The following is a 23,567-nucleotide window of genomic DNA, read 5'->3' on the forward strand; positions in this document are numbered from 1 at the left end:
TGTCATTGCATTCAAGGTTCTTCATCATAGATCATTGAAATCAAGATCCTCTGTGCAGTAAAGATTGACTTTGCCCAGAGAATTGTTTGGACCTTCCTTACGGCTCCTAAAAGATCATCTCTAAACCCTAGACATGTCCTGCCTGATAAGAGTGCCTGTTTACCTAAAAGCCTTGGGTCACACTAGATAGTCTAATGCTACAACATGATTTATGTGGGGAGGCCTTGGGCCATGCTTGTCAGCTCAACATCTGCAGATGCTGGAGGCTAAGGGTAGTCATGTCAGAAGTCAATTTTGTCAATGTGACCAAGCCCCCATTAAAAATTCTAGATATCAACGCTTGAGTTGGTTGTACTCAGTACTCCATATGTATCATCACACATTATTGCTGGGCAAAGTAAGCACTATCTGCACAATTCCACAGGGAGAGGACAATTGGAAGCTCCATTCTCAGAACTCTCCAGGACCCTGCCCTATGTTCTTCTATCTTTATCTGATTTTAATCTGTATCCTTTTGCTGTACTAAGCTATAACTGAGTATAACAGCTTTCAATGAGTTGTAAGAGTTCACTTAAAAAATTATCAAACTTGAAGGTGATTTTTAGGAACCCTAAACTTGTAATTGGTGTCAGAAGTAAAGGGGTTCTTGGGAACCACAGAACTTCTCATTAGTGTCAGAAGTCATGGTTGTGGGGACTCTTAAACTTGTACCACCACATCCAATCATAGGCCATTCTACTGAAGTCCTTCCATTGTATGGTTCTGGATTATTTAGGCTCTTTGAGACAGAAGAACAAGTAATGAGGGCCATTTAATCACTGAGGCTTGACAATGAGGATATATTGGAAGTAATATGTGACAGAAAGTGTTGACTTCATGAAAGGGCAGCCTTCATAGACAACCAGAATATGCTTTTGTGAACAATGCAATTGATTATTTTAACAAGACATTTCTTTTCTCTTATTGATAATAAGAAGTTCTTCAATCCTTCATTACAATACCATTTAATCATTTTGGAATTAACTCCTCTCCAAATCTATTTCTACTCCATCAACTAAGTTGCCTGTATTCTCTCTACTGCATAAGTTTATGCTTGTTCCTGGATCTGGTAAATCACAACTGCTCCTCTCATACCTGCTATCTTCCTTCTGTGTGTCTTTTGACTTTTACCTATGCCCCTGAATTCTGCTATGCTCTGTATGTCAGGCACACAAAACCCTCTGAGATACAATCTAGTTGAGCAAATTTCTGCCACTTTGGACTATTCACACTGAGAGAGCTCCTTATGCCAAGCCATCTCAAAGGTCAGTGGGTGACCTTTTCAATTACCTAATGGAAATATAATGCAAGCCACATATGTAATCTTTAAAACTTAGTAGCCACATTTCTTTAAAAGGGAGAAAAAACAGATATAATATTATATCTAAATTACATTAAAACATTATCATTTCAACATGTGGCACTAACTACTTTTCCATTACTGAGTAGATACATGTGGCTGGTGGCTACCATATCAGAGAGTTCAGATTTTGACAGTTGAGATCCATGTAGAATAGTGGTGAACCTCATACTTCAAAACCCAGTTATTGAGAAGAAATACAGGATAATAATTATTAGATTCGGGAGACTACTTACACTTACTTATCATTAAATTTTAGCCATATTACTTATTAGCAGTGTAGCCTTGTAAGAAATACCTTATACTTCTGTTAATTTTCTCATATATAAAATAAGACCTGGGGCCAAATGCAGTGGCTCACGCCTGTAATCCCAGCACTTTGGGAGGCCGAGGTGGGTGGATTACCTGAGGCCAGGAGTTCAAGACTAGCCTGGCCAACATGGTGAAACCCCATCTCTACTAAAAAATACAAAAATTAGCCGGGCATGGTGGTGGGCACTTGTAATCCCAACTACTCAGGAGGCTGAGGAAAGAGAATCGCTTGACCTGGGGGATGGAGGTTGCAGTGAACTGAGATCACACCATCATACTCCAGCCTGGGTGACAAGAGCGAGACTCCATCTCAAAATAATAATAATAATAAAATAAAAATAAAAAATAAAATAAGACCTATATGATATCTTTCTTATTGAGTTATGGTATCTCTCATGCTCTTGGCAGGAAGTAAATTTCACACTCAAAAAAAGTTAATAAAGTGCCTATTTACAGAAGATGTATTCAAGGTTAATGGCAGCAATAAAGAATAGTCAAGTACCCAGAGACTAAAGATAGCGACAAGTCTTCATTTACCACTGCATTGTCCATTTTGGCTTTAAAGGGATGTTGCTACCAGAGTTGGGTTGAAAGCTTGAATGTTTGGAAAAGGGGTCACATCACAAGAAAATCTGTGTATAGCATTTAGTATAGCACCTGGCATATAGCATATACTCAATATATGTTAGCTATTATTGTTAATTAAATTACATTAAGTCTACAGTTATCTTTGGGTCAATCAGCTCTTATCATGGTGGTGAGGCTGTGAGTGGGTTAGACACTTAGAGGCTGATAGCCTCTTGACTGATATGAGCTCCAATCTCTATAATACAGCAATATTTCCTATCAGATACTACATATTCAGCCAAACCAAACCTAATGTTCTGCAAACTTCTCTAATTAAACAACTTTTCTTGGAAGCAGTCCGATTTAAGGAAAATCAATTTATTGAAAGCGTATTCCATTTGCCAAAAGATCATTTGTCAATGACAATTTGCCAAATTCACCAAAGATACTGATTTCCCTAAAGGCTTACTTCTTCATTGCTTCTATTTATAATGTTTATGGGAATTTTTATTTAATGGTTTGGCAGATTCTAGGAGGACTGCAGAGAGTCAGAACTCCACATTCGGAAACCTCTGCCCTTCTGCTTCTCTTACCTCCATACTTCAGTTTTCTTTCTGTCCTTTATCTTCTTTTTCTCAGCTCCTTAGTGTCCCTCACCCTCTCTGGGTTTTCAATTCCTTGATATTCCTCTAAACCAAGAAGTTTCCCTTCTCCATTCACCTCGCTGCCTCAAGAGTGACCCGAAGGGATGGCATTGATGGCCTCTCTTGATTTCTGTCTTTCAGAAGAGTTAGGCCAATGGGAAATACCAGCACGAAAATGAAAGAAAGGAGGATCAAAAGGTTGAAATATTTTTTCCAATGTAGTAGCTATGACTGGCCCCATCCACAAACGAAAAGCCATGGCTCCTGTTGGGTGACTTTCCACACAGCTTTTCATCTACACGCTCCAAACACTTCTTCCTCTCCTTACTCTTGAAAAAATAGGGTTAGCCTTCTGCTCTTGGAATAGTCGTTCTGTGGTATTGCACTATTCTGAGTGGTTTTCCTATATTCTATTGACAACATTAAAATAATATCCTTTTACACACCTTTTGAATTATCTTAATTTGAAACTGCTACCTTTTTTTCTCTCTACTTCACTCTGCCCCTCAGTGTCCCAAGGCCTCTGGGTTCTCTGCTCTGTATTTTTCACCCTTTTTAAAGAGAAGTGACTGAGAGATGCCTGTGAGCTTAGCTTCCTCTCTCTGTTCCAGTTTCCTTTTTTTGAAAGAGAAGAAAATGGGGCGGAAAGAAAGGCTGAGGGGTACAAAGGAAGAGACTACATGTAGAGAGATAAAGATAGAGGAGGGACAGAAGAAAGAATAAAGGGCAAATAAATAAAGAGATGGTCAGACTGAGAGGTACAGAGGAATCATGAGAAAAGCAGGAGAGCCTGAGAGCCTTGCACCCGTGGAATTCTAATAGTCACAGTCATCATGCATCCATCCATTGTGAATGACTAGAAACTCAAAACTTAGCTTTAATAATTGGGTGAAAATCACATTTCGAGTTGATTTTTGACCAGCTGGTAGATTTTACTTCTCATATTTGCTTATTTTTTTTCTTGCTTTTCCTTTTGAAAATACTACTGATTAAAATCCAAAGATTTGGCTTATGTTTTTCCACTGTTTTGAAACCATTCATGACTTTCCCAACAAGAGGTATATTATTCTGATGTGGAACTTTCCAGAGTATGTATCTTAGTGCTGTGAAAGCAAAAATTGCACTGGAAAAAATTAAACAGGAAGAAAGAATATAATTGAAAACCAGTACAATAGAGGGGGGAAACCTGAATGTAGTCTGAACTCTGCTCAAAGAAAGGGCAGGTGAGTTTTTAAGATCTGAGATATTGTTCGGTGAGGGGGTCCTTAAATCACAGGTAACCTGTGTTTGTTAATTGGCCTTACCCAAAGAAAAAGTAAACTTTCTTCTATCTTCATGACAGGAGGTAATTTTACAACTTGGAGCAAAGTACCCACCTAAGTTAAGCTCCTACCCTCCCACAGACACTGGGAGATTGGGGTTGCATTTTCCTTAATGATTACATTTCAAAAGGTGGCTCCCAGGTCCTTGAGAAAGATAATTTTGGTTTGTAAAACTAGCAAAAACACTTTTTTTTTGAGACAGAGTCTCACTCTGTCACCAGGCTGGAGTACAGTGGCATGGTCTCAGCTCACTGCAACCTCTGTCTCCTGGGCTCAAGCAATTCTCCTGCCTCAGCCTCCTGAGTAGCTGGGACTACGAGCACGTGCCACCAAGCCCAGCTAATTTTTGTATTTTTAGAGACGGGTTTTCACCATGTTGGCCAGGATGGTCTCCATCTCTTGACCTCGTGATCCGCCCGCCTTGGCCTCCCAAAGTGCTGGGATTACAGGCGTGAGCCACTGCACCTGGCCACAAAAACACTTTTTAAAGATTTACACCATAAAGGGGCAGAAAATGAATTTAGAGTTACAAGTTTTCTAAAGTAAATGCTCTAATAAAAGGGAGAGAAGAGATCTCGGTGTTTAGGCCATCTGGATTCTGCAAGGACCAGAATGAGGGCAAGTTCAGAGACCCAGAGTGAAAAAGAAGTCTGGCTAAAGTTTAGTCAAGCTGAGAGAAATGATGAAGACTTCTTGGTCTGTGCCCTATCTCCTTTAAAGACATGTACCTGTCTGTCATATTTCTTGTATTGCATTGTGAGCTTCATGAGTACCTGGAATGTGCCTTGCCTCTGTTTGTACCTCTTGAATGGAGTGATGCAATTAAAAGTGAGCAATAGAACACGAATTAAATCAAAGTTAAGTACTAGACAGTGCTAACTGCGTGTGTGTGTGTGTGTGTGTGTGTTTAGGTTTATGTGTGAATTCATTCAATTACTGTCCCTTTCAAGGGTGCTCATTTGCCCTCCATAGCAGGCAGTATTACAGATGGAATCCTAATAATCCTTGGAAGATCTCACTCTAATCTTCTGACCCCAAGATGTGCTGACAAGCCACATTAATTCCCCACTTTGCAGACACTTCTATGGAAGTAGATGCCATTTGCTCACAGAAAGGGTCTGTTAAAAGAGGCAGTAAAGCAAGGCATTCTGCAAGGAAATACCAAGAGCATATTTCGGTTAGAAGACAGACCTTCCAGAGTCTTTTCCAGTGTCAGCTGTAGAAATAAAGACTGATTCAGAGAAAGGTGTGGCAGAATGGGGACAGCATGCTGAGCCTACAGAGAGATCTCTTTGAAACTGCTCCATTGCTGTGACCAATTACTTATCTAAAGGAATACTGGGCAAATAGCTCCTGTATTGCTTATTCCCTCAAATTTATACCCCAAAGATATCAAGTGTAAATTATTTGTCCCTAAAATAATAAAGCCAGGATTGGCAGAGCCTTTGAAACCTCTACATCACAAATTCAGGAACAAACAAAAAATGAACTAAACTCCAAAATAAAGTTCAAGGAGTCTTAAGTCCTCCTAAGACTGAAAGTGCTTCTGCTCCAGCTGTGATTATTAAAGTCTTTTCTTACTATAAATAAGAAAACAGCAAGCGTGCAATAGAAAGTCAAACACTCTAGAGGGTCTTGCAAATATGTTGGTCATTTGAAAGGATAAATAACCTCCAACAGCAACCGAGATTCAATGCAGAGGTAATCTCATTTGAAGCAGTCTCATCTCCAAAATGGTAATATATTGAGTTGCTTTGCTTGGAAATACAGCCAAGAAGCACTTGCTCAACATTTTATTCATATAGTACACATAGCCAAGCTTTTCACTAATCCCTCTGGAACTTTTTGTTTAGAGTGAATGCAAATGCAGGAGACCCTTGCTTCCAACAAGACAATCAAATAACATTTTCAAGAGAAACAAACGCTAACCTTTCTTTCTATTTGATTTCATCCTTTCTCTTCTTTTCTTTGAAATGATCCATTTGGTGAAAGTATGTTTTTATATATTGTATTTCCAGAATAAATCAAGTGATATAAATTATGTATGGGTTGAAGTGTGTCCCCCAAGAAGCTGTGTTGAAATCCTAAGCTCCGTACCTGTGAATGTGACCTTATTTGGACACAGGTTCTTTGCTGATCTAATCTGGCTAAAATTAGGTCATATTTAATTAGGGCTGATCCTAATCTAATGTGATTGGTGTCCCTATAAGAAGAGAAAACAGATACACAGGGAAAGAAACACCATGTGAAGACCCAAACAGACACAGACAGAGAGAAGATGTGAAGATAGAGGCAGAGATTGAAGTTGTGCTGCCACAAATCAAGAACTCCTGGGGCTATTGGAAGCTGGAAGAGGCAGGAAAAAATCCTTCCCTGGAGGCTTCAGAGGGAGCATGGCCTTGACACACCTATATTTTGGAAATCTAACCTTTCGAACCGTGAGATGATAATTTACGTGATTTTAAGCCACCCCGTTTGGCGTACTTTGTTATGGCAGTCCCAGTGAACTAATATAAATGGTTAGTTGCCTTTCAGAAAAAGAAGCCAGAAAATACCACAATATTTCCCACTCTGAATATAAATTACTGCTTTTCAGGACCTAAAATTTTTTCCTGGCCTTTGTCAGTGGGCACTACCTGATGAAAAGAAGGAATCTGACTAATCTCTGTTCAAATTCCAGCTCTTCTCCTTTTTGGCTGAATTATCTCAGGCTAGAAATTTAACCTCTATAACCTTGACTCCTCTCAGTAAAAATTGACATAATAATAGCTATGGCACAGTGTGGATTTGTTTGTTTGTTTTAGGATTAAAGGAGATAGCATACATAAAACACCTGATGTATTAAACTTTCCATTAATCTAGGTCCTTTCCTTTTCTCCTTTTTCTTCCTGGGCACATACCTTCGCCCAAACAAGCCATCAACTAATCCCTCCTGAGGTTCATCTGATAATAGCTCCACATTTTATATATCCTGAAGACAACTGTAATTTAACAGACAACACTTAAAGGCAAAAAAAGCCCTTGAGGCCAAAGCAATGAATTCTAATAGAAAACTTCAGGGTTTTTGATAGGCAGTGGAGTCGTTATTTTTTGAGCTGGAGAACTTTGCAGAAGGTATTCAGAACACACCTAAGAAGCCTCAGTCTTACTTGTATGACTATCCCTGCTACGTAATCATTTCTGTTAAGAAAGTTCATTATTTGGGGTGTCTAATCTGTTGCTTTTTTAATGTATTCATTAATAATGAATTATTTATTCAATCTCTCATTCAATGTATTAAGTACACATTCCATATAACACATTAAGGAAGTTATAAAAGTCAATCTAGCAAAGCTACTGCTTGGTTCCAAGGAGCTTGTATTCTAGTAGGGGAGAGGAGACATTCATGTAAATAAACGAATCGTGTAATTTAGGAAGTTCTGATACCCAAAATTGAGATTTTTTTTTTTGAGGAGATTTTCCTAAAATATCATTTAATCTCAATCTTTTCCTATCTCTATTTACTTTTTTTCCTCTCTTTTCCTCTGCCCTCTCTCTTATCTTTTTCCCCTTTGCTTCTCTTTTTACAGTTCCTCCCTCCAGTTCTTCATTTGTTACATGTTTATGAGAGTAAGAGCTGATGTGCCTGTAACAAAGCCTTTTTTTTTTTTTTTTTTTTTTTGAGATGGTGTCTCGCTGTGTTCCCCAGGCTGGAGTACAGTGGCACAATCTTGGCTCACTGCAACCTCCACTTCCGGGTTCAAGCGATTCTCTTGCCTCAGCCTCCCTAGTAGCTGGGACTACAGGCGTATGCCACCACACCCGGCTAATTCTTTTTTGTATTTTTAGTAGAGACGGGGTTTCACCATGTTAGCTAGGATGGTCTTGACCTCCTGACCTCGTGATCCACCTGCCTCGGCCTCCCAAAGTGCTGGGATTATAGGCATGAGCCACCGATTTTTATGTGTGTGTATAAATATGTGTATGTATAAATATGTGTGCATATAAATATGTGTGCTCCTCAGCTGGAAATATTTTGGGGGTGACTACAGAACAGTGATTTTTCTCTAACAACTACTGTGTTCTCTCCTGCTTTTTTTTTTGGAAGTAGTGTAGCTGTGGTATTGGGTCTAGCCAAAGACTTCTGAAACAATGGCCCAGAAAGAGGCTTATTTTCAGTTTCCAATAAGATCAATATCAAACATCCTGGGCTAGATGAATAATGATTTATAGAATTATATTTCAATTATGTACATTTAATTAATAAGCCCATTATATAGTTTTTCTTGCAGTATTTCCCAGTCTGATATTTATCTTTATGCCACATTTTTTAAACCAAAACTTTAAAATCCAGCATCTATTATTTAGCTGTGATAACCTGTAATTGAGACCTGCTTTCTGTCATGTGAGTCTAAAATATTTATACTATTACCTTGTCTATGTCTACTCATTGAACATTATCCTTAGTATTTTTTCTACATTAAGAAACATTTATTTATTCATTCCACACTTACATCTCTTGTTAGGAAACATATGAAGAGTTTTCTTCCATTCTCTATTTCTTCTAGCTCATGAAGCATACTTTTGACAAACTGATCCTTTTTAAAGAGTTTTTTGTTTGTTTGTTTAGACGATTGCTGGATTTAGAACCAACAGGCCTGAGTTTATACTTTGCCCCTATTCTTAAATACTTGTTTGATCCTTCATCAGTTAAAAAAAAAAACTTATAATAAGTGATATGTATTGAGCATTTATGTACTAGATACAGTGATAAAACTCAAGAAGAATTAAATCACTAATTCCTAATGCAATGAGAAATATATTTTTTTATTTCTAATGTGGACTCTCAAAGGCCTTGTAAGAAATAATAGCTTTGAAAGTCAATGGAATTGATTTTCATGAGGCAGGTGGTTCTGAAAAAAGAGAAGTCTATTGAAAAACAGAAAAGAAAGCCTATAAGAAATAAGATATAGAGTATATGCCTTCACAATAAGTGAAAAAAGAAAATAAACAATTATATCCTAAGTGACTGAAATGAGAATCAATTAGTCTGGAAAGAGATAGGAGACTGAAATACCAATGGGCATGATCTTGGATACCTAGGACATGAGAGTAGATCTTGGGGTTTAAGGGGACTGCACAAATATGTATATGCACACACACATACATACATATATACACACACATACATACATATATACACACACATACACACACATACATACATATATACACATACACACACACATACATATATGCACACATACACACACATACATATATACACACATACATGAATATATATACACACATATACACATACAGATATACGCACATACAGATATACACACATACATATATACACACACATATATACACACATACATATATACACATATATACACAAACATACATATATACACACATGCACATATACACACATATACACACATATAAACATATATACATACATATATACATATATACACACATATATAATACATATAATAAAATACACATATATCTGGTTAGTGCAAAAGTAATTGTGGTTTTTGCCATTAAAAGCAACCTATAAGCCCTTGCTTCAAGATATCCCAGCTTTCCGGAGCAAACGGGCATATATTTTCCATGTATTGATTTATGTCTTTGCCTGTTACTTCTGCTTCCCTGAAAGGTATGAAACCAAACTGTAATCTAACCACCTCAGGTGCATTTCCTTAGGACTCTTGGAGACTTTGTCTTTTCTGGCTGTGGTGACTCATATTGGCTCAGAATAAATCCCTTTAAAATATCTAATTGCGTTTTGTTTTTCCATTAACATTGCCATGGTCAGAAATTTGCATGGTTGTTAATCAATGGTTATAATTTTAGCCACACGTGCGGTACTAGCTTTTTAGCATGCAGCTGTCTTCATTCTATAGCTGCCTGCAAGACATCCATGAGTTTTTCAATACAAGTGACACCCATTCTTGCTCTAAGTCTCTGATGATTCCCTTCCAAACTGATCCATAGAAACATGCCCCATTTAACAGTACAGAACAATTATTAACACCTCCAAATAGTCTGGGTGCAGTGGCTCATGCCTATAATACCAGCATTTTGGGAGGCTGAGGCATGAGGAATACTTGAGTCCAGGAGTTTAAGACCAGCCAGGGCAACACAGCAAACAGAGCAAGGCCCTGTCTCAAAAAAAAAAAAAAAAGTTTTTTTAATTAGCAGGGTATAGTGGCACACACCTGTAGTCCTAGCTGCTCAGAAGGCTGAGGTGGGAAGATGACTTGATACCAGGAGTTCGAGGCTGCAGTGAGCCATGATTGTGCCAGTGCACTCTAGCCTGAGTGACAGAGACCCCATCATTAAAAAATAAAAATAAAAATAAAAAAATCTCCAAATATACCTGAAACAGTCAAGATGCCACAGAAGAGAAGACTTTAAAATCTGTAATTGAAACAGACTAAGCCTAAGTGAAAACTTACCACTGAAAACCAACCCTTGGTTTACATAGGGACATCACCTGGAACATGTTAACTTCTAGATGATCTGGGTGTAGTTTCAGATGTCTTGTGAGTACAGTAGCATACCTAGAATAAAGAATAAATGGGTCAGACGCGGTGGCTCATACCTGTAATCCCAGAATGTTGGGAGGCTGAGGTGGGTAGATCACGAGGTCAGGAGTTCAAGACCATCCTGGCCAAGATGGTGAAACCCTGTCTCTTCTAAAAATACAAAAATTAGCCGGGCATGGTGGCAGGCACCTGTAATCCCAGCTACTGGGAAGGCTGAGGCAGAGAATTGCTTAAACAGGAGGCGGAGGTTGCAGTGAGCCAAGATTGTACCACTGTACCCCATCCTGGGCGACAGAGTGAGACTCTGTCTCAAAATAAAAGATAAAAAATAAAAAAGTACATAAATTATAAATAAATCTCCCACACTCTTCATCTTTCAAGATGGGTACTATAGTGCCAAAAATGGTGCTTTGGAATAGAGATTATCCATCCAAAGCAGTTTAGTGATAAAGATAAGAATTAATGCTGAGTAACGTAATTTCCTTGATGGCCTCTAAATTCATTGAGGGTATATTAGAGAGGTTCTCCTATCCCGTTTTGAAGAGGGAATAATATCAATGGGGATTTTATTTTCCAAAGATGACTGCAACAATATATTTCCTCCTACATCTAACATGGTCTGCACAGTGTGATTTTGCAATGCTGTCTCAATCACCCCCCAGGGTTAATCTGGGATTTCTACCTACTGGTTACGGAGATGTCTGAACATACAACACATAACACTGGACACATGAAATCAATAGCAATTTATTAGACACGTGAACTCACAGCCTGGGGAAGGAGGATACCACATGCCATGCGCTGCCAAATGGGGGTTGCCCTTGGGAACAGAGTGAAAAATGAGGGGCTTTGAAAGGCAGTCTTTGTAGTACCAAGAAGATGATGTGATCTCAGTTCCTTCAGGAGGATGTGATTGGCTTGTTTAAATAATTCTGCAGGCTAGTGGGCAACTGAAACACTTTGCTCAACAGAAACTGCCTAGTCTTCTTGATAAGGAGGGTTGTTTGGTTTGAAGACCTTATGTGTGGAAGCAGAGTACTGAGAGAAACTTGTAATTACTCTATTCAAGGATTTCTGAATTTCACCAGATACCAAGACATTTCAGAAAACAAAGGTTATTTATTTTTTTCTACACTATTTCTGACATCAGATGTATACTGCTTTTTTTCCAACACTGACCAATTCTCCGACACCAGGAGAGTGTCCTATAATTCAATGTAATTTTGATACTCTCTACCTAGAGTTATCATCAGATCCCACAAATTAAGGGCTCAGTCTCACAAGACTCCTGTAATTTCAGATTCCAATTACAAGTTCACATCTTCCCTATTTCTGACCGACTGGCATTAAATTGGGGGTTCCAACAACCCTCCCTCAGGTTTGATAATTTACTACAATTGCTCATAGAACTCAGGGAAACACTTTACTCATGTCTACCAGTTTATCAGAAAGAATACAATAAAAAATACACATAAATAGCCAGATGAAGGGATACATAGGGCAAGGTCTGGAGGTGTCCTGAGCCCAGGAGCCTCTCTGTTGAGTTAGGGTATGAGTGACCCTCCTCTCTCCCCTTCACATGAATGTATTCACCAGCCTGGAAGCTCATCAAGGCTCATTGTTTACACATTTCTTTATAGAGCTTAATCTTCAACTCCTCCCCCTACATTCTTCTCTAAAGTTATGTAGGTGGAACTTAATTTTCCAACGCTTTGATTTCTTGGTGTTTCTGGTGACCACCCCCATACTGATGCTATCTGGGGACCCCATCTTAAGGCAATTCACTAGCATAAAATAAAGTGTCATTAAGTAGGCCACCATATGAATAACAAAAGACATTCCTATCATTCAGGAAATTTCTAGAGTTTTAAGAACTCTGTACCACGAACCAGCAACAAAGACCAAATATATTTATTATGCTACAGTTCCACATCAGCTTGGGCCTTAATTTTAAGCCTTACCTCACACATGCATCCAAAATCAGGTGATGTGTAATTCCCTCTCCTTGTGACCAAAAGAATGTGGTAAAAGTGATGCCGTGTTGTTTCTCAGAAGACAGGTCATAATGCTTCTTAGAATGCAGCTTCTCTGGACTATCTCATAACCCATCTGTGAAGCAGGGATAAGTCCAAGCTTCCTCTTGAAGAGGATCACATCAAGGTAGCCAATTGATAGTTTCTGGATTTTCTCCTTGTAAGAACCATCTACTCAAATGGAAGAAAAAGGGGAGGAAATGGGAGAAAAAAACCCTTAAAACTAAGCATATAAACAAAGGAGACTCTTTTAAGTCAGAAGAGATGGCATTATCTTTTAATTGACAACTTTAAATTCTTGACATTATCTGAGGAGAGAACTCTAATTAGAAGAGAGCAGCAAGAGAACATAAGGAGATTTACTTTTATTGAACATCTGATTTATGCTGATGAAAATATACTTGCTGCACATACTCCCTCAGTCTCATTTATCTCCTAATATTCACCTCATCCTTTAATTTATTCATTCATTTAACAAAGAGTTAACACATGCTTATCTTGTGGCTGCAACACAGTAACCTGGAGATTGTCAGTGGGGCCTGGGACAAAGGGACCAGAGGTAGGAAACCCTTAAGGAGTTCACAGTTGACACTGCCAAAAAGACATGAGTACAATGTCTTGTCGTAAGTTCTCTTAGGTATATGGTATCAATGGAAAGAGTCAAACTCTGCAAAATATTTGAAGAGATTTAGGATGGGCACGGTGGCTGACACTTGTAATCTCAGCATTTTGGGAGGCCGAGGCGGAAGGATCACGAGGTCAAGAGATTGAGACCATCCTGGCCAACATAGTGAAACCCTGTCTCTACTAAAAATACAAAAATTAGCTGGGTTTGGTGGCGCAGATCTGTAGTCCCAGCTACTCGGGAGGCTGAGGCAGGAGGATCACTTGAACCCGGGAGGTGGAGCTTGCAGTGAGCTGAGATTGCACCACTGCCTGGGCGACAGAACGAGACTCAGTCTCCATAAAAAGAAAAAAGAAGAGATTTATTATGAGCCAAATATGAGTGACCAGCCTTTAAAAGATTCCTAGAATACATGCCCAAGGTGGTCAGACTACAGCTTGGTTTTATAAATTTTAGGGAGACAGAAGACATCAATCAATACATGTAAAACGTAAAATGTACACCAGTTCAGTCTGGAAAGGAAGGACAACTCTAAGTGAGGGGTGTTTCCAGGTCACGGAGAGATTCAAAGATTTTGACTGGCAATTGGTTGAAAGAGGTAAGTTATTGTCTAAAGACGTAGAATCAATAGAGGGGAATGTTTGAGTTAAGGAGTTGCAGAGACCAAGATTCCCATTATGCAGAGGAAGCCTCCAGGTAGCAGGCTTCAGAGAAAATAGATTGTCAATGTTTCGTATCAGAGTTGACTCTCCTGGATCAGGGAAAAGAAAGCAATGAACTAATGGGGATTCTCTATAGAATGTAGATTTTTCTCACAAGAGACAGCTTTGCCAGGCCATTTCAATATATGTCAGAAAAATATAATTTGGGGTAAAATACTTCAATTTATTTCAGGGCCTGCTATCTGGCATTTGATGCTATGCTAGAGTCAGGCTAGAAGTTGGTGTCTTATTGCTTCAAAAAGTCTACTTTATCAGTCTTCACATCTATTTCAGTGTTAATGCTGGTCATCTGTGCCTGAATTCCAAAAGACAGGAGAGTATAATGAGGCACGTCCGACTCCCCTTTTCCATCATGGCCTTGTTACTGGTGATAGGTATCTGAGTTACCCCGAGTTACCAGCGGTGAATCTGCATGGGTCCACAGCAACTTCTTGCCTCCTCAGAAGAAAGACTTTGATGGAGGGGCATAAAGCAGAAAATGAGACCGAGGCAAGTTTCAGAGCAGGAGTGGAAGTTCATTTAAAAAGGATTTAAGGCCGGGCACAGTGGCTCACGCCTGTAATCCCAGCACTTTGGGAGGCCGAGGTGGATGGATCACCTGAGGTCTGGAGTTTGAGACCAGCCTGACCAACATGGAGAAACCCCATCTCTATTGAAAATACAAAATTAGCCGGGCATGGTGGCACATACTTGTAATCCCAGCTACTCAGGAGGCTGAGGCAGGAAAATTGCTTGAACCTGAGAAGCGGAGGTTGTGGTGAGCCGAGATTGCACCATTGCACTCTAGCCTGGGCAACAAAAGCCAAACTCCATCTCAAAAAAAAAAAAAAAAAAAAGGCTTTAGAACAGGAAAGAAAGGAAAGCTTACTTGGAAGACATCCAAGAGGGCGCCTGAAGGACAAAGAGAACGTTTAACCTTGATCCCAGAGCTTTATAGGTTTGCCTCTTTCCCATGATTCTACCCCTAGGGTGGGTTTCCTGCATGCCCAGTGCCCTTCTTACCCTTGGGAACTGATCACTGCACACTGTATTTAGAAAGTTGCACTCATGCCCATCCGAGGCTTTCTTCTCTTTTTCCGGCGGACTGTACCCGGAAGGTCATATTTCACCATTTTGTCTCTTAGTGCGCATGCCCAGGAAGCTTTTTCTCCCAGGCATCTGCTTTCAATTAACACTTTAATGTTAATAGCTGTGGATCATCAGGAAATGGCCTCTGCCTGGCCCTGGGTGGGCTGCCAAATTTTCATTTTTAGAGAGGCAGTCTGATAATTGTCAAACCATCACCTGACATTTCTAGCAGGTGGAGAAAGAGCCCTCTCCTGCCCCGCTCATCCCTATCTAACTACCTGTAACAGCCTGAACTAGTTTTCAGGTTGTGAAAGGAAAATACATCTTGGGACCCCCAAATCACTAAGCCAAAGGGTAAAGTCAAGCTGGGAACTGCAACAGGCAAACCTGCCTTTCATTTTATTCCTAAAAAAAAGAGCTACAAAGATTTTTTTAAAGCCACATGCTTCCCTCAATATTTGCCCACAAGGAAATTCCTTATGGACAAAGGACAGACAGACCTCAAAGTCATCCCTCTTCCCACCTGAGACAGATATCTGATTGCTTCTTTTGCCCTATTGTTATACTAAACCAGACCAAGGCATAAATGACTATTCCTTTACCTTTCACTCAAATGTAAATTGTGTATTTAGTTAAAGGCTAACCAGAGACTCAAAAATAAAAAATGCAAGTTTGTCTCTTATCTACCTATGGCTTGAAAGTCCCCTCCCTAACTTGAACTTGTCCTGCCGTCTCAAACCAAACCAAGGTATATCATTCACATATTGATTGATGTCTCATGTCTCCCTAAAATGTATAAAATCAAGCTGCACCCCAACCACCTTTGGCATCAGGACGTCCTGAGACTGTGTCTCTGGTGCATCCTTAAACTTGGCAAGATAAACCTTATAAATTGATTGAGTTTCAGATACTTTTAGGTTCACACGGTTAACTTTGGAATGCCGTTGGTTGAAAGGAGGGGTCTATTCAGACGACTGTTGGGGGGAGAGCTTAGAAACTTAAAATAAAAAAAAAAAAAAAAGTTTAACTATTGAATACCCCCCCCCAAAAAAAAAAAAGAAATGTTATTTTTGATTTACAGTAGCATAGTGGTAGAACCAGAGAGAGGTCCTGAAGCCAGTATTGGAGAGCAAGAAAAGGGAAACATAAGCATTAAAGCAGTTTATTTTTTTCTTCCCAATGCTACCATTAATAAACTAGAAAGCACTACATAAATGTAAAGTGAAATAGCATTATTAAGGGATCATTCCCCTATTCCTTCATGAATCACCACTACCTACGTACTGTCAACTGAAGAATGATGAGGTTCATAAATTTGGAAAAAAGAGCTTTATTTTTCTTTCTTTCTTTATTTTTTCGAGACAAAGTCTCACTCTGTCACCCAGGCTGCAGTGCAGTGGCACGATCTCGGCTCACTACAACCTCCACCTCCCAGGTTTAAGCGATTCTCCTGCCTCAGCCTCCTGAGTAGCTGGGATTACAGGTGCACACCACCACCCCTGGCTAATTTTTGTATTTTCAGTAGTAACGGGGTTTCACCATATTGGTCAGGCTGGTCTCGAACTCCTGACCTTGTGATCCACCCGACTCGGCCTCCCAAAGTGCTGGGATTACAGGTGTGAACCACCCACCCCAATTCGCAGAGGGCTTTATTTTTCATAAAGGATTTCAGCCTGCATATTGGCCATTCTGACAAGCCTTATCCCCCCGTGCTAGTAATACTGAGTGTCAACTTGATTAGATTGAAGTATGCAAGGTATTATTCCTGTGTGTTTCTGTAAGGGTGTTACCAAAAAAGATTAACATTTGAGTCAGGTGTAGTTAGAGAGGCAGACCCACCTTCAATCTGGATGAGCACCATCTAATCAGCTGTCAGCACGGCCAGACTAAAAGCAGGCATAAGAAGGTAGAAGTAAGGTAGAAGACTGGCTAAGTCTTCTGATCTCCATCTTTCTCTCGTGCTGGATGCTTCCTGCCTTCAAACAAAGGACTCCAAATTCTTCAGTCTTTGGACTTTTGGACTTACACCAGTGGTTTGCTAGGGGCTCTTGGGCCTTCAGCCACAGATTGAAGGCTGCATTGTCAGCATCCCTACTTTTGAGGTTTTGGGACTCTGTCCTCCTTGCTCCTCAGCTTGCAGAAGGTCTACTGTGGGACTTCACCTTGTGATGGTGTGAGTCAATTCCCTGTAATAAACTCCCTTTCATATACACATCTATCCTATTAGTCCTGTTCCTCTAGAGAACCCTGACAAATACAGCCCCCTCACTGGACTCCTGTACAAAATTTGCGGTAGCACCAGCATTATCTGAGGATAAAGGTTTGGGCCCTCGGACATCAAAAGGTGAAACAGAGGACAGAAAAACCCTTACTGTGCATTCTCCAAAGACTGGCCTGGAGCAGTGGGTAGTCCCTGGTCTCTTATCAACCATAAAATAGGGGAAGCATCAGGCTGTTGGTTAATATCAGATGAAATCTTTTGAAAGGGCTGGTTTCTGGTAAGCCCTTAGGGAAGAAAGCCTAGTGGTAATGAGTGAGAAGGGTATAGGGAACTCCTGTTTAGTCATGGCTGAAAACTCAGCTTTCAAGGTTACTCTATGGTCCCCTTGGCCAAGAGATTATCTTTTCAGTCAGTTGGGGGGCTTAGAATTTTCTTTTTGGCTTACAGTGTTAAAGTCTAAACTTTCCAGATTGCCTTTACTTTACTTCTTTACCTGTTCATCTCTCATTACGCCTGAAGCAGAACTGACTTTTATACAGTCAGAAAAAAAGTACCGTGTCAACCTTTCAATCTATCAAGCTCAACGTCACCCTTCCACTCTATGAAGATGTGTTTCCTCACCCTCATATTCAAGAAACAAATTTTGCATTTGAAAGAGCACATAGTTAGGGAAAAAGAGGTTGGTATTTTTTAGAGTTTGCTTTGCCATGCGTTTGCTCTACTCACCCTGTCTAGTTCAGCACACGCTTACCTTAAAATGGACTTTTTGGACAAGGCGGTTCTTATGGTTCTTTCTGCTTTATAATGCTATGAACCTATGAGATATTTTTAGTGAAAATATGCAATATAATTGGAAGAAAAGAAAGCACCTACATATTTCAGTTGTCAGGCTGTGTCTATAGAAACATTTTTCAAATTTCTCTGAATATAATTTTTATTTCTTTTAATTTAGGGCTTCTAATATCAATCATAATATTTACATAAATCTTGGTTGCCAATAATAATAGAAACCTGCTTAACATAGGGAGAAAGGTAATTTATTGGAGGCATCACAGACAGTTTATTAAGTGAAGAACTGTCAGTAATAAAGGAAAGCTCCCCAATTGTCAGGGTACTGCAATGATGGTCACACCACCATGGGAAGAAGATTGTCAGTACTGGGAGCTACCACCAGCCCAGACGCCACAGCCACCATGGATGCTGACGCATCTTTGCTGCTATTACTGAATGCTACTCATGTTTCCTTATACTACTGGCTCCACTTCAAAGTGGCAGTAAGAAATAGCCAATTTGCCAAGCCTAGCTCATGCGCCTACAGCGTTACTACAGAGCATGAGGAAAGAAAATATTTGAACTTGCGTATTTTTTAGTGGTAGGCTATGTTGTTATAAAGTCTCTCATATGGAGAGCACGCAAAATATGTCAACTTTGCACTATAATGTTAAAAGAATACACAATTCCAGAAGTCATCTGTGATATGTCATGCCAGGCACATAGTAGGTACACAGTTTTTGGCTTCTATATTTAGGAATGGAGCTCCATGGGCTGGTTACCCCATAACTGGGGTGTTAAAGTACCTGAGTTCACCAAGGATGCTAAAAAGATCGAAAGCATGCAGTGTCTCTTGATTCATAAGAAGCAAAGAAAGCCAACTCCCTGCACTCAGCAAGGACCAGAGAGAGTTGTGGCTCACTATCTGCAAAAGCTGCAGTTTTTGATATTCCAATCCCCAGTGGGGAATCTGCCAGGTAATCCTCTTCTCTCCAAAGCCTCTCAGCAGAATCCATGTCAGAGACACTGAGCAGCTGTGGGTCTGAGCTCGCTGGGAAGTGAGGTGAAAGCTCTGCTTAATTGTTCTTGGTAATTGCCACCTCTAGGGAGCTGGCCTAAAGAAGTTGTTCATTTCCTCCTCTGTTAATACTCTATTTACATCCTTATACAATGCTTAATGTAAAAGAGATTTCACTCTTCTGGTTGATAGTGATAACTATTGTTGCCCCTCTAAAGTAGAATCTACAATTTTTTTTAGTATATTTGTGAAACACTTTGATATACATTATCACCTTTCCACCTCATCACATCAGTTGAGAAAAAGAATGCTTGACTGGAAGAAGTAATTAGCACAAGGCTAATCAAAGTGGCAGATCAAGAATTGAAACACAAGAGTGTGTGGCCCTATAGTTCCAGTCATTTTCATTACTGCACCTCTTTCTAAACCTGCCACAGTGCAGAGCATGTGGAAGTGATGCAGTAGTGTCTCTAGACACACAGAGTAAAAGAGGAATTCAGAGATAGGGCATTTCTTGAATAGATGAGTAAAGGTGGGAGAGAGAAGTCCCTGGAGATTACTGTATATAACTTTTTCATAAAGTTATCTAAGTACAAGGACCATGATATGGTTTGGTTCCGTGTCCCCATGCAAATCTCATCTTGAATGGCACTCCCATAATTCCCATGTGTTGTGGGAAGGACCCTGTGGGAGATAATTGAATGATGGGGCCGGTATCCCTCATCCCATTCTCATGGTAATGAATAAGTCTCATGAGATCTGATGGTTTTATTTCTTTTAATTTTATTTATTTATTTATTTATTATACTTTAAGTTCTAGGGTACATGTGCACAACGTGCAGGTTTGATACATAGCTATACATGTGCCATGTTGGTTTGCTGCACCCATCAATTCATCATTTACATTAGGTATTTCTCCTGATGCTATCCCTCTCCCAGCCCCCCACTCCCTGACAGACCTCGGTGTGTGATGTTCCCTGCCCGGTGTCCAAATGTTCTCATTGTTCAGTTCCCACCTATGAGTGAGAACATGCAGGGTTTGGTTTTCTGTCTTTATGATTGTTTGCTAAGAATGATGGTTTCCAGCTTCATCCATGTCCCTGCGAAGGACATGAACTCATCCTTTTTTATGGCTGCATAGTATTCCATGGTGTATATGTGCCACATTTTCTTAATCCAGTCTATCATTGATGGACATTTGGGTTGGGTCCAAGTCTTTGCTATTGTGAATAGTGCCGCAATAAACATACATGAGCATGTGTCTTTAAAGTAGCATGATTTATAATCCTTTGGGTATATACCCAGTAATGGGATGGCTGGGTCAAATGGTATTTCTAGTTCTAGATCCTTGAAAAATCACCACACTGTCTTCTACAATGGTTGAACTAATTTACACTCCCACTAACAGTGTAAAAGTGTTCCTATTTCTCCACATGTTCTTTAGCATCTGTTGTTTCCTGACTTTTTAATGATCACCATTCTAACTGGCATGAGATGATATCTCATTGTGGTTTTGATTTGCCTCTGATGACCAGTGATGATGAGCATTTTTTCATGTGTCTCTTGGCTGTATAAATGTCTTCTTTTGAGAAGTGTCTGTTCATATCCTTTGCCCACTTTTTGATGGGGTGTTTGTTTTCTTCTTGTAAATTTGAGTTCTTTGTAGATTCTGGATATTAGCCCTTTGTCAGATGGGTAGGTTGCAAAAATTTTCTCCCATTCTGTAGGTTGCCTCTTAACTCTGATGGTAGTTTCTTTTGCTGTGCAGAAGCTCTTTAGTTTAATTAGATCCCATTTGTCTATTTTGGCTTTTGTTGCCATTGCTTTTGGTGTTTTAGTCATGAAGTCCTTGCCCATGACTATATCATGAATGGTATTGCTTAGGTTTTCTTCTAGGGTTTTTATGGTTTTAGATCTAACATTTAAGTCTTTAATCCATCTTGAATTAATTTTTGTATAAGATGTAAGGAAGGGATCCAGTTTCAGCTTTCTACATATGGCTAGCCAGTTTTCCCAGCACCATTTATTAAATAGGGAATCCTTTACCCATTTCTTGTTTTTGACAGGTTTGTCAAAGATCAGATGGTTGTAGATGTGTGGTGTTATTTCTGAGGCCTGTGTTCTGTTCCATTGGTATATCTATATCTATATCTATATCTCTATCTCTATATATATCTATATAGATATAGAGATATAGATATCTGTTTTGGTACCAGTACCCTGCTGTTTTGGGTACCATAGCCTTGTAGTATAGTTTGAAGTCTGGTAGCATGCTGCCTCCAGCTTTATTCTTTTTGCTTAGGATTGTCTTGGCAATGTGAGTTCTTTTTTGGTTCCATATGAACTTTAAACTAGTTTTTTTTCCAATTCTTTGAAGAAAGTCATTTGTATCTTGATAGGGATGGCATTGAATCTATAAATTACCTTGTGTAATATGGCCATTTTCACCATATTGACTCTTCCTATCCACAAGCATGGAATGTTCTCACATTTGTTTGTGTCCTCATTTAATTCATTGAGCAGCAGTTTGTAGTTCCTGAAGAGGTCCTTCACATCCATTGTAAGTTGGATTCCTAGGTATTTTATTCACTTTGTAGCAATCGTGAATGGGAGGTCACTTATGATTTGCCTCTCTGTATGTCTGTTATTGATGTATAGAAATGCTTGTGATTTTTGCACATTGATTTTGTATCCTGAGACTTTGCTGAAGTTGCTTATCAGCTTAAGGAGATTTTGGGCCGAGACGATGGGGTTTTTTAAATATACAGTCATGTCATTTGTAAACAGGGACAATTTGATCTCCTCTTTTCCTAACTGAATACCCTTTATTTCTTTCTCTTGCCTGATTGCCCTGGCCAGAACTTCCAACACTATGTTGAATAGGAGTTACAGTGAGAGAGGGCATCCTTGTCGTGTGCCAGTTTTCAAAGGAAATGCTTCCAGTTTTTGCCCATTCAGTATGATATTGGCTGTGGGTTTGTCAAAAATAGCTCTTATTATTTTGAGATACGTTTCATGAATACCTGGTTTATTGAGAGTTTTTAGTATGAAGGGATGTTAAATTTTGTCGAAGGCCTTTTCTGCATCTATTGAGATAATCAAGTGGTTTTTGTCATTGGTTCTGTTTATGTGATGGATTACATTTATTGATTTGCATATGTTGAACCAGTCTTGCATCCTAGGGATGAAGCCGACCTGATCTTGGTGGATAAGCTTTTTGATGTGCTGCTGGATACGGTTTTCCAGTATTTTATTGAGGATTTTCACATCCATGTTAATCAGGAATATTGGTTTAAAATTCTCTTTTTTTGTTGTGTCTCTGCCAGGCTTTGGTATCAGGATGATCCTGGCCTCATAAAATGAGTTAGGGAGGATTCCTTCTTTTTCTATTGGTTACAATAGTTTCAGAAGGAATGGTACCAGTTCCTCTTTGTACCTGTGGTAGAATTTGGCTGCAAATCATCTGGTCCTGGTCTTTTTTTCGTTGGTAGATTATTACTTATTGCCTCAATTTCAGAGCCTGTTATTGTTCTATTCAGAGATTCAACTTCTTCCTGGTTTAGTCTTGGGAGGGTGTATGTGTCTAGTAATTTATCCATTTCTTCTAGATTTTCTAGTTTATTTGTGTAGAGGTGTATATAGCATTCTCTGATGGTAGTTCGTATTTCTGTGGGATCAGTGGCGATATCCCCTTTATCACTTTTTATTGTGTCTATTTGATTCTTCTCTCTTTTCTTCTTTATTAGTCTTGCTATCAATTTTGTTGATCATCTCAAAAAACAAGCTCCTGGATTCATTAATTTTTTGAAGGGTTTTTTGTGTCTCTAACTCCTTCAGTTCTGCTCTGATCTTTGTTATTTCTTACTTTCTGCTAGCTTTTGAATGTGTTTGCTCTTGCTTCATCTAGTTCTTTTAATTGTGATGTTAAGGTGTCAATTTTAGATCTTTCCTGCTTTCTCTTGTGGGCATTTAGTACTATAAATTTCCCTCTACACACTGCTTTAAATGTGTCCCAGAGATTCTGGTATGTTGTGTCTTTGTTCTCATTGGTTTCAAAGAACATCTTTATTTCTGCCTTCATTTCGTTATTTACCCAGTAGTCATTCAGGAGCAGGTTGTTTAGTTTCCATGTTGTTGTGCGGTTTTGAGTGAGTTTCTTAATCCTGAGTTCTAATTTGATTGTACTGTGGTCTGAGAGACAGTTTATTGTGATTTCTGTTGTTTTACATTTGCTGAGGAGTGCTTTACTTCTAATTATGTGGTCAATTTTAGAATAAGTGTGATGTGGTGCTGAGAAGAATGTATATTCTATTGATTTGG

General features: G+C 39.3%; 1 long non-coding RNA gene across 3 annotated transcripts in view; it reads right to left on the minus strand.

Moving 5' to 3' along the window:
• Positions 1–15,527, minus strand: part of LOC107967069 (uncharacterized) — a 201,707-nt gene extending 186,180 nt beyond the window's left edge. For all 3 annotated transcript variants that reach the window (XR_010147535.1, XR_001707257.4, XR_010147536.1), the window contains exons 1-3: positions 15,172–15,527; positions 12,751–12,993; positions 10,700–10,804 (exon numbers count right to left, since the gene is read on the minus strand). This is a non-coding gene — a long non-coding RNA (uncharacterized LOC107967069). The remainder of the gene's footprint in view (positions 1–10,699; positions 10,805–12,750; positions 12,994–15,171) is intronic.
• Positions 15,528–23,567: the final 8,040 nt, after the last annotated feature.

The sequence above is a fragment of the Pan troglodytes genome, chromosome 9 (assembly GCF_028858775.2).
Source record: "Pan troglodytes isolate AG18354 chromosome 9, NHGRI_mPanTro3-v2.0_pri, whole genome shotgun sequence".
Taxonomy (NCBI): Eukaryota; Metazoa; Chordata; class Mammalia; order Primates; family Hominidae; genus Pan; species Pan troglodytes.